An 8,992-nucleotide genomic window follows, 5' to 3' on the forward strand; every position below is an offset into this window, starting at 1 on the left:
GTTCTGGTTCTAGTTCTTCGTTTCAATTTGCAACCAGTGAAGTGTGAATTTACAAAACATACAAGTAATTTAGACAAAATGAAAATTAATTTACAGATCCAAATATCTTTTGAGTGGTAACCTACAAACATTTAAGTTGATTCACTGATCAATAATTACAAGGGTATATAAGGTCCTACACTGATTTCACAAGGCATAAAATCAGATTGAGAATATAACAATCAATCCGTCGTTATTATCTCATCCCCCTATTCATTGTAAATGATATAACTTTGCAAACAAATACCAATAGCGGTATGACACTTTTCATCCTTCTCTTCCCTCGTTGTCTTATTCATTGTATCAACTATTTGTACCCTGCATCCACTCAGAAAAGTGTTCGTACCAACTTAATAGCAGAAAAAATATTAAGGATTGAAAGCAAGTTGGTACATAAAATTACGAAGGCACTGACCTGCAAATAGAAATCTATTCAATCATTCATCACCTCCGAAAGCTATGGTTTATTTGAGAAGAATGCCTCCAAATTTGCCATTGCTAGATCAGTCAAATTTGTGAAACAGTCTGCTGTCAAGGCAGCTTTATGTGGCGACAAAACAACATTATCTAGTCCAAAGAGCTCTTTTCGAACTTCAGGCTCATTCTCAAACACATCCAAGTCTGCACCTTTGATCTCTCCTTGCACCAAACACTGTACCATTTCCTTCTCATCGATAATAGCTCCACGCCCTACATTAACAATCACTCCCTCTCTTCCCAATGCCAACAAGATTTTCTTGTTAATCATGTGGCGGGTTTGAGCAGTCAACACGCAACAAATGACAAGCACATCGCTTTTAGCCGCAAGTTCGCAAACATCCGAATAGAAAGGGTATGAAACAGATGGTTTTTCCTTCCTTGAGTTGTACAAGATTTTGCAGTCAAATGCCCCAAGTCTTTTAGCAACTTCTAAGCCAATACGTCCCAATCCAACGATACTCGCTTCCCTCCTATCTAAAATTCCAATCATCAAAACCACTTCACAAAGAAAAAGAGAAGTAGATTCATAGTTCAAGAATCTATATGCAAATTTCAATACATAACATAATTATAAAGTTCTAAAGAACAGCTCCCAGTTGTGCGGGAATTCCTCATCCTCCAAACTCTGTTCATTTGTTTTCGGGGATCTGTACACTGTAGCAATCCTTGACCTTAATTCAAGACTCTACACAGTTATAATAGCCCCCGCTAATGATTTGACATGATAACGAAAGGAGAACCAAACTTAATTTCAAGCTCTCCACCAAAAAAATTTCTAAATGCACCAGTGTATGGGATTCACTGCTTCAATAGAAACTGGAGTTTGCGTGCTCTAATCTAAATATTTCAGTTTAGCGGCTCTAGCCGTTTATAAAACTGGAGCATTACATACACTTTTAAGTAATTTAGAAGAATTAAAAGCAAATAAAAACCAATCGATCAAAATCTTTATTTTGACAATCTTAATTTTCACATCACATCACCAACAAACTAATAAAGAATATGACTACATCGATTAAACTTCACATATACAAAACAATTACAAGTAAGCTAAGAAGTGATCATCTTAGAACCGAGAACAAAATCTCCTCTGCTAACCCAAAACCCATCTCGTACAAACCGATTCGCGGCCGAAATCTTCCCCATGACGTCCAGAAACAACCCCACAGCCATGTCAGCGACATCGGCAGCGAAGATTGAAGAGGAATTGGCAATGCGCACTCCACGTGCTCGACACGCGGCCAAGTCAACATGCTTGAGGCCTGCGCTGAGGGCGATTAGGAGCTTCAAGGAGGGAAGTAACTGGAGGAGCTGGGCGGTGATGGGAATTTCGAAGGCGGTGGAGAGGAGGACTTGGACGGAGGTAGCGTGGGAGTGGAGGAACTGGGGCTAAGGTGCGGGGGAGTCCCAGGCTTTGAGGAAGTGGAACTTATGGGAAGTTTCGGACTCCAGAACTGTGACGCATGGGTTTGGGAGAAGAAGCAGGAGCTGCAGGACTTGAGGGAGTTGGGTGGGATTATCTTGCGCCATTGGATTATTTAGTCGTGGGTTTTTGGGGTGATTGTTTTCTGGAACTGGGGATTCGGGAAGGAGATCAATCTGTCTAGTTTTGAGCAATGTTTAATGAGTCCTAATAACATGTTCTTTGAATTAGATGCTGATTGGGTTAGGGACATGCAAACTATTTCTCCTCTTTGTCTCACGTGTTTGTTTTGTTGCATGGGCTGTGAATCGGAACAGGATCTTATTTGGATGAGGATTTTAGGCCATTTCCAACCGAGGGCTGGTAAGAGAGTTCGTTTTAACTTTCTGGTCCTTCAAGATATTAATATTTTAATGAACAATACAAGGTATTTGTCTTCGTCTCCAACCGAGGGCCAAAGGGCCATAGGGCTCTTTTTAGCCTTGTCACAAAAAATCGTCTCCAACCGAGGGACAAATGGCCAAACCTAATTAATTATTTAAATTTAAAAATTATAACAACTTAAATTCAAATCCAACAACAACTTAAATTCAAATCCAACAACAACTTAAATTTAAAAACTACAACTTATATTTAAAAACAACGAATTAAATTTAAAAACTACAAATTAAATTTAAAAGAATGGTGAAGGAATGGTCTAGGTATTTATAGAAAAAAAAAAAAAAAAAAAAAAAAAAATTAGAATTTTTAAGAATTTAAAAAAAAAAAAAAAAAAAGGCCCAAAAAACCTATTAAAAAAAAAAATTTGAATCCAATGGTAACCGACAGGATTAGTGTTTTAGTTTAAGCATTCCTGTAGGTTATAACGGACAGGATTAGTGTTTTTTCTGGCCAGCCTTAGGCTGCAGCCAACCCTCCAGCCCTTTGGCCCTTTTAGATTCTGTGGGGCCCTCTCAGATTCCACGAGTCATCTGGCCTAACCCTCAGTTGGAGACAATTTTCGGGCCTTTGGCCCTCTGGACCCTTCGGTTGGAGATGGCCTTAGGGATCAATTTATACTATATGTTTGTCCATATCATTCTACGGCAAGAAATCATTTTGAATGTTTTATTTAAAATTGAACACAAATAGTGTGACATCTCACATCGCCCAGGGGAGTGATCCTTAAATGTATATTCCCATCCTTACCTAGCACGAGGCCTTTTGGGAGCTCACTGGCTTCGGGTTCCTTAGGAACTCCGAAGTTAAGCGAGAAGGGGGCTTGAGCAATCCCATGATGGGTGACCCACTGGGAAGTTGCTCGTGAGTTCCCAAAAATAAAACCGTGAGGGAATGGTAAGCCCAAAGCGGACAATATCGTGCTACGATGGTGGAGCGGGCCCGGGAAGTGATCCGCCACGGGCCGGGATGTGACAAATAGTACCTAACGAAAATTAGCAACACAATGCACGATAAATGATTAAGATGAATTGATCTCTAGGATCCTTGCTTTTCGAAGAGGATTCTCATCCTTGTAAATCCGCTTGATATAATTGTAGTTGGTACAACTTCACTCAAATTTTGTCTCATTTATGTATTTAATTTGAATTTTGGGAGATTTTAATAGATTTACAAATTTTTGGAGTTTGGTTAAATTTTTATTGATTTTCAAATGTTTTGAAGGTGTATATTCAATTTGAAATTGGGGTTTGCAAGCAGGACTCACGCTAAAAGCGATGCTGCAATAACTTGTCGACGTGTGTTCATTTTACTTCAACAATGAATATTGCTTTTTGGGCCAAATAAAAAAATAGTTCTCTCTCTTCCTCACCATTTCAAGTCCTTTCCAATGAATTCAAAAGTCTATTACTTTTGTATTTATCCAAAGTTTTAAAAAATGCGCAAAGCGCAGCTGCGCAGGGCGGCAAGCACGGGCTTATAGGCGTCTAGACAGGTGTCTAGGTGATTTTTTTTAATTTTTAATTAAATTTTATTATATAATATATAAATAATTATATAATATATAAATAAATGTGTACTTATATTTGAAAAATACATAATTTTTTATAGAATGACATAGATTTATAAAGTATTAGAATATATTGAAAACATAGTGAACAAATAAATAATGAGTGTTCATCCAAGTATTCAACAAGTCTCTTACATTTTATTCAAAAAATAAAATGCAAAATGAAAGTTATTTGTTTTATGTCTACTGAGAGCTGCAACCTTAGCGGGTGCCTAGGTGGGTCTAGACGGGCGCCTAAGTAGATATAGGCACCCTTTCTTAATTTTCAAAAGCCTCGGAATTAATCGTGGTGATGACCTGCCGCCTAACACTTAAGCATTGGAAATTTGTGGTTCTTGTTGCAAGTAGATGGAGTCTTCTTCTTTTTGTTTTTGCGGCATTTCCTTGTTGGATCTTTGGCATCTACAAGGGATGTTGGTCCGTGGTCGATGGCTAGTGCTCAGTCGGCAGAAGAGGAAACTGGCTACTAGGGTTTTTGGTTTTGTGCTTTTCTGCTTTGGACTCCCAAGTATTGGCTGGGCTCTTTTTTGTGTTACTATGGAGGTCTATTTCTTTATTTTGTGCTTTCAATGTAATTGGCCCTCCGTCTATATATTTGTCTGTGCTTGCTAATATTATTTATCTTTGACAAAAAAATAATAAAAATTTCCAGTAGTTTTCTATCAAACAAGGCTGCGAATTTTTGAAATTTTGTGCCAAAATTTAAGAATTTAATTAGACATCAATCTTAATTTCATGGATCCTACTTTGGGATGGTCAACAATAATAGTGAGCATGAAACCGCGGTTATTTATCCATAACCATTTATGCTCTTACCCGCATAACAATTTATCATTTGGGTAATTGCCTAAACATACCCATAACTATTTATAAGCGATTAACCATACTCATGATCGCGTACTCATTTAACCATAACCGTATACACGTTTACCCATTTACCCTAACCCTTTTACCCATTTTTATCCATTTATCCTTTTCTTACCAATTTACTCTCTCTTTTTTACCCATTTACTAAATGTAGACAGAAATAACCAAGAGAGATCTGAACCACACTATGAAGAAACCTCAAATTATATTACAAAGACACCAACTCAGCCTAAAGAAGAAAAAGACACAGAATGTGTAGAAAATAGGATAAAAAAAAGGTAGATATTGCCTTAGCTTAATTTGCTAGCATAGACAGTGACAGATGTAGAATTTTAGCATTTAATGGTCCTAATATAAAAACTTCAAAAAAAATAGACAAAAATAATATTGAAAAACATTAGAAAAGATTTTGGAACGAGCACACTCAATCCAACAACAAGCATCATGAAACTCTTTTAACATTTGAAATGAACACACTCAATTCAAAAAAAAAAAGCCCAAAAACTCAAAATTTCTGTGAAAATTCCAATTTCCAATTTCAATTCCAATTAGCATTAAATTATGCGGATTCAAAGGGAGGAGGTTAATAAAATGGATAATTCCAGAAGCGGGGAAAGAAAGAAGGTTCTGGAAGGAATGCTTGCAAATTGCAATTAATGCATCAATCAGAGAGCAGACCGCCGTTTATAAACGCGAGGAAAGAGAGATGAGCAGCAGAGACAAGAGAGAGGGTAGCGAGGTGAGAGAGATGAGCTGCAGGAGTCTGGGTTCTCAAAGAGGTTGATAATTTAGGATTTTTAGTTTTTTTATAATTTTACATATATTAAATAAATTATTGTGACTTAGTACTACGGTATAGTGGTATTATTCTTCATTTGTAAGTGAAAGGTCTTAGCATATTATTGTTAGCCCATTGTAAGTCTAAGCTCATCTCCAACATTTGGGTTAAAACCTAAAATTTTAAACCCAAAAAAATTAGGTTTTAACTTAGAAACATGTTTTCTGTTCCCACCCTTACCTATTAAGCTTTTAGTCGGAGATTATTAAAAAATTAATTTAGGATTTTTAAAGTAACTTTAAAAAAAATAAAAATAAAAAATTATGTAGGCTATTCTAATTTAATTTTGTGAACATTTTAACATAAAAATATTTAAATTCCGATAAATATTAAAAAATCATTAAACTGACACCATGAAACTTGTGAAGCATTATGATAGAATATGAAACACATAATTTTTTTAAATTATTTTAACCATTAGATTTAAACTTGTACCGTTATATCTTTTTTTTTAACATTAGATTTAATCATATTAGACTTTAACCGTTGGATTCAATGAATTTATAAACATAAAACTAAAAAATATAGACATATATGGTGTCCAGTCCCACTATCCCGGGGGGAATTATGGGCTAAATTTATCCCAAAAATGAGTTTTTGGCTAAAACTCATATTTGGCCTAAGGGTTGGAGCAAGTTATGTGACAACCCGTCCCTGAAATTATGTTTTTTTTATTTCTTTTAATCGAGGAAATTGACAAAAATGCCTCTAGAGGTAAGGACTTTAACTTTCGTTGACCATTGTCTAGAGAAACGTATGACTTATTCTTTTAGCATATTTGAGTAGTACTCGTAAGTACGACCGCATAAGCGAAAGCCGTTTTCGAGTCCGGATTACATCAGTATAGTTACGGCCGTTTTCGACGATCCGATCGTTGGAACGTCACCAAACTTTGATATGTTATAGTACGTAATATATGAGGATCATAGGAACTTGCCGATCGGGAATCCGACACACGGATCTTCCCGAATTGGATTTGTTAGTTCATAAAATAAAACGTTAACCGCCACTTGAATTTGCAATTAGCAGAGATCCAACCGTTGGATCGTAATGAAATTTTAGTTTGATGTTTTAAAAATATAATGTGGATCTTTAGAAGTTACGGATTGGAAATCTGTGATGCGGATCTTCCGGATTAGGTTACGTAAGGTTGTGGACCCTACCGTCGATCTTTGACCAATGGTTGACGTTTGGTCAATGGGTCTCAAATCATTCTATAACGTCCTTGGGGGATGTGTTTTATGTAAGTTACGTGTTCTATTGATAAGAATTCTGAGACGTGATTTGATAATTGTTTTAGGCGACGATTGTTTGTGACGCCTTGGTATGCGTGCTAGGGAGTTGTAGCGTTGACTCCATGTGAGTGGGTCTTTTCCTTTTATCGTATGTATATCATTGATAGTTCCACAAAACGTTTTTAAATTGATTTATCCATTTTATGCCATGTCAAATATATATATATATATATATATATATTTGTATATTCTAAAATACTATGATATGGTTGAGTTTTAGATTGCATTATGGTATAACCATATGCATATTACCTACATATAATTGTTGTGCATGCCTTGAAGTGCTAAGGTGAACGAAGGATGTACAGGTAAGTTTAGGTGAGTTTATAGTATCATATGAAATGATTGAGTTAGGGCATGACTATATTAGTGTTTTGTGCAACTCTGACACTGTCGTACACGTTGCAATGATAGGCAACTCCGACACTATCGTACAGGTTGCATTAGGCAACTCCGACTCAGGTGTTATCATGGATTGATTTATGAGTCGTACAGGTTGCGTTAGGCAACTCCGACTCGTGGGTTACCATAGATTGATGAGCACTTGATTTATATTGTTGTTGCCGATATGTAGTGATTTGGAATATTCTTGGATTTACTATTGATTTACATTTGATTTCATACTTATATGTAGTATGATTTCCTGGAACCTATACAGGTATTACAGCGAGGGGTTATATCGTTTAAAAGGTCTTTATTAAAGCTTTATATTCAGGCCCACTCACTCTTGTTTTTATCCTTCCAGGTTCTAGTAACAGAGTTTTTGTATTGATGAGGATTCGTGGCAAGTCTTTGTATTGAAGATTACCTTCGACGGTATGATTTTCAATCTACTATACTATACTTTACTTATGCTCTGACGTCACGTGTGAAATGGTGTCATTCCCGCCCACAGCGCACTCTTGTGTTTAGGCACTTTTAGGTTTAAATTTATTCACATATTCCACATCACCATATTTTAAGGCTTCGTCACTTTCCAAGTGTCAGCCAGCACATCTCAATTCGGAGTCCTAGTGGACAATCCGGGTAGGGATGCATCAGTTTGGTATCAGAGCATAAGTTGGGCAATATTGCGTTCATCATGCACGTGGAGTAAGCATTCTTGATTCTTGAACCTGATTTCCGAATCTTGCCACCTCGTCGAATACGAAAAATGTGTTAGTGTTCCTAAGTTTGGGCAGTTTTGTCGACTTGTCGACGTTTTAGAAGATCATTTTGGTGAATGCGTCTAAATTATAAGGGAAGAATTTCCCTACCAAGGAAAGAGGTAGATTTGCGATAAGTTGATGGCCTTGAAGCAAGGCTACTATATTGATAGTTGTGTATCTCGGGGGGAGAATTTCCTATCAATTCCACTACTATCTAGTCATTTTTCCAATCTTTTCGAGTTAGGAAACCATTGATAATCTTGATTCCTTGGCAGCACCCGTTAATGTTTCACTTACTAGAATCTTTACGAAGTTTTAGTTTTCGTCGAAATATTCAGAAAAGTCCGAGTGACAATGTATTACTATAGGGGTAGCACTCGATGAAAGAGCATCTAGGGATAATCACTTTTGGTCTCTGATAGCACAAATTTTTCCAAACATGCTAGTGATCATTCCAGATCTTCAAGGGGAAGATCGACTTCCATTTAAGTCTGTTCTAAAGTAGATTACTAGAAAATTCTAATTTTCCATGTTACTTTTGGTGCTATACCTATCATTTTGATAAGCATTGGCACGGGAGTAAGAATCGTTATATCTACAGTCAGTAGAAATCTTCGAAGTAGTAAGTATTTTTCCTTAGAATTGTGGAACCAATTCTTAACCAATAGACTGACTAATAGTTACTGCTGGAGCCTAAGAAACTAAATTTAGGAAAGCTAGGGGCAAACTCTGTATTTAGATAGTAAACTCACGGTTTGTTAACCATATTACCTATTTAGGTAATTAAAACTTCTTCGATTGGCCACCCTTGATCACTTCCACAGGTAGACAGTAGAATCGACAGACAAGATGATATCTTTGTTGGAGTGATTTGAGTGTCGAGAAAATTGTGAA

General features: G+C 36.5%; 1 pseudogene; it reads right to left on the minus strand.

The window, feature by feature from the left end:
* Positions 1–2,138, minus strand: LOC137738859 (glyoxylate/hydroxypyruvate reductase HPR3-like; annotated as a pseudogene).
* Between the last annotated feature and the right edge of the window lie 6,854 nt (positions 2,139–8,992).

The sequence above is a fragment of the Pyrus communis genome, chromosome 9, assembly GCF_041283825.1.
Source record: "Pyrus communis isolate YQ-2024b chromosome 9, ASM4128382v1, whole genome shotgun sequence".
Taxonomy (NCBI): domain Eukaryota; kingdom Viridiplantae; phylum Streptophyta; class Magnoliopsida; order Rosales; family Rosaceae; genus Pyrus; species Pyrus communis.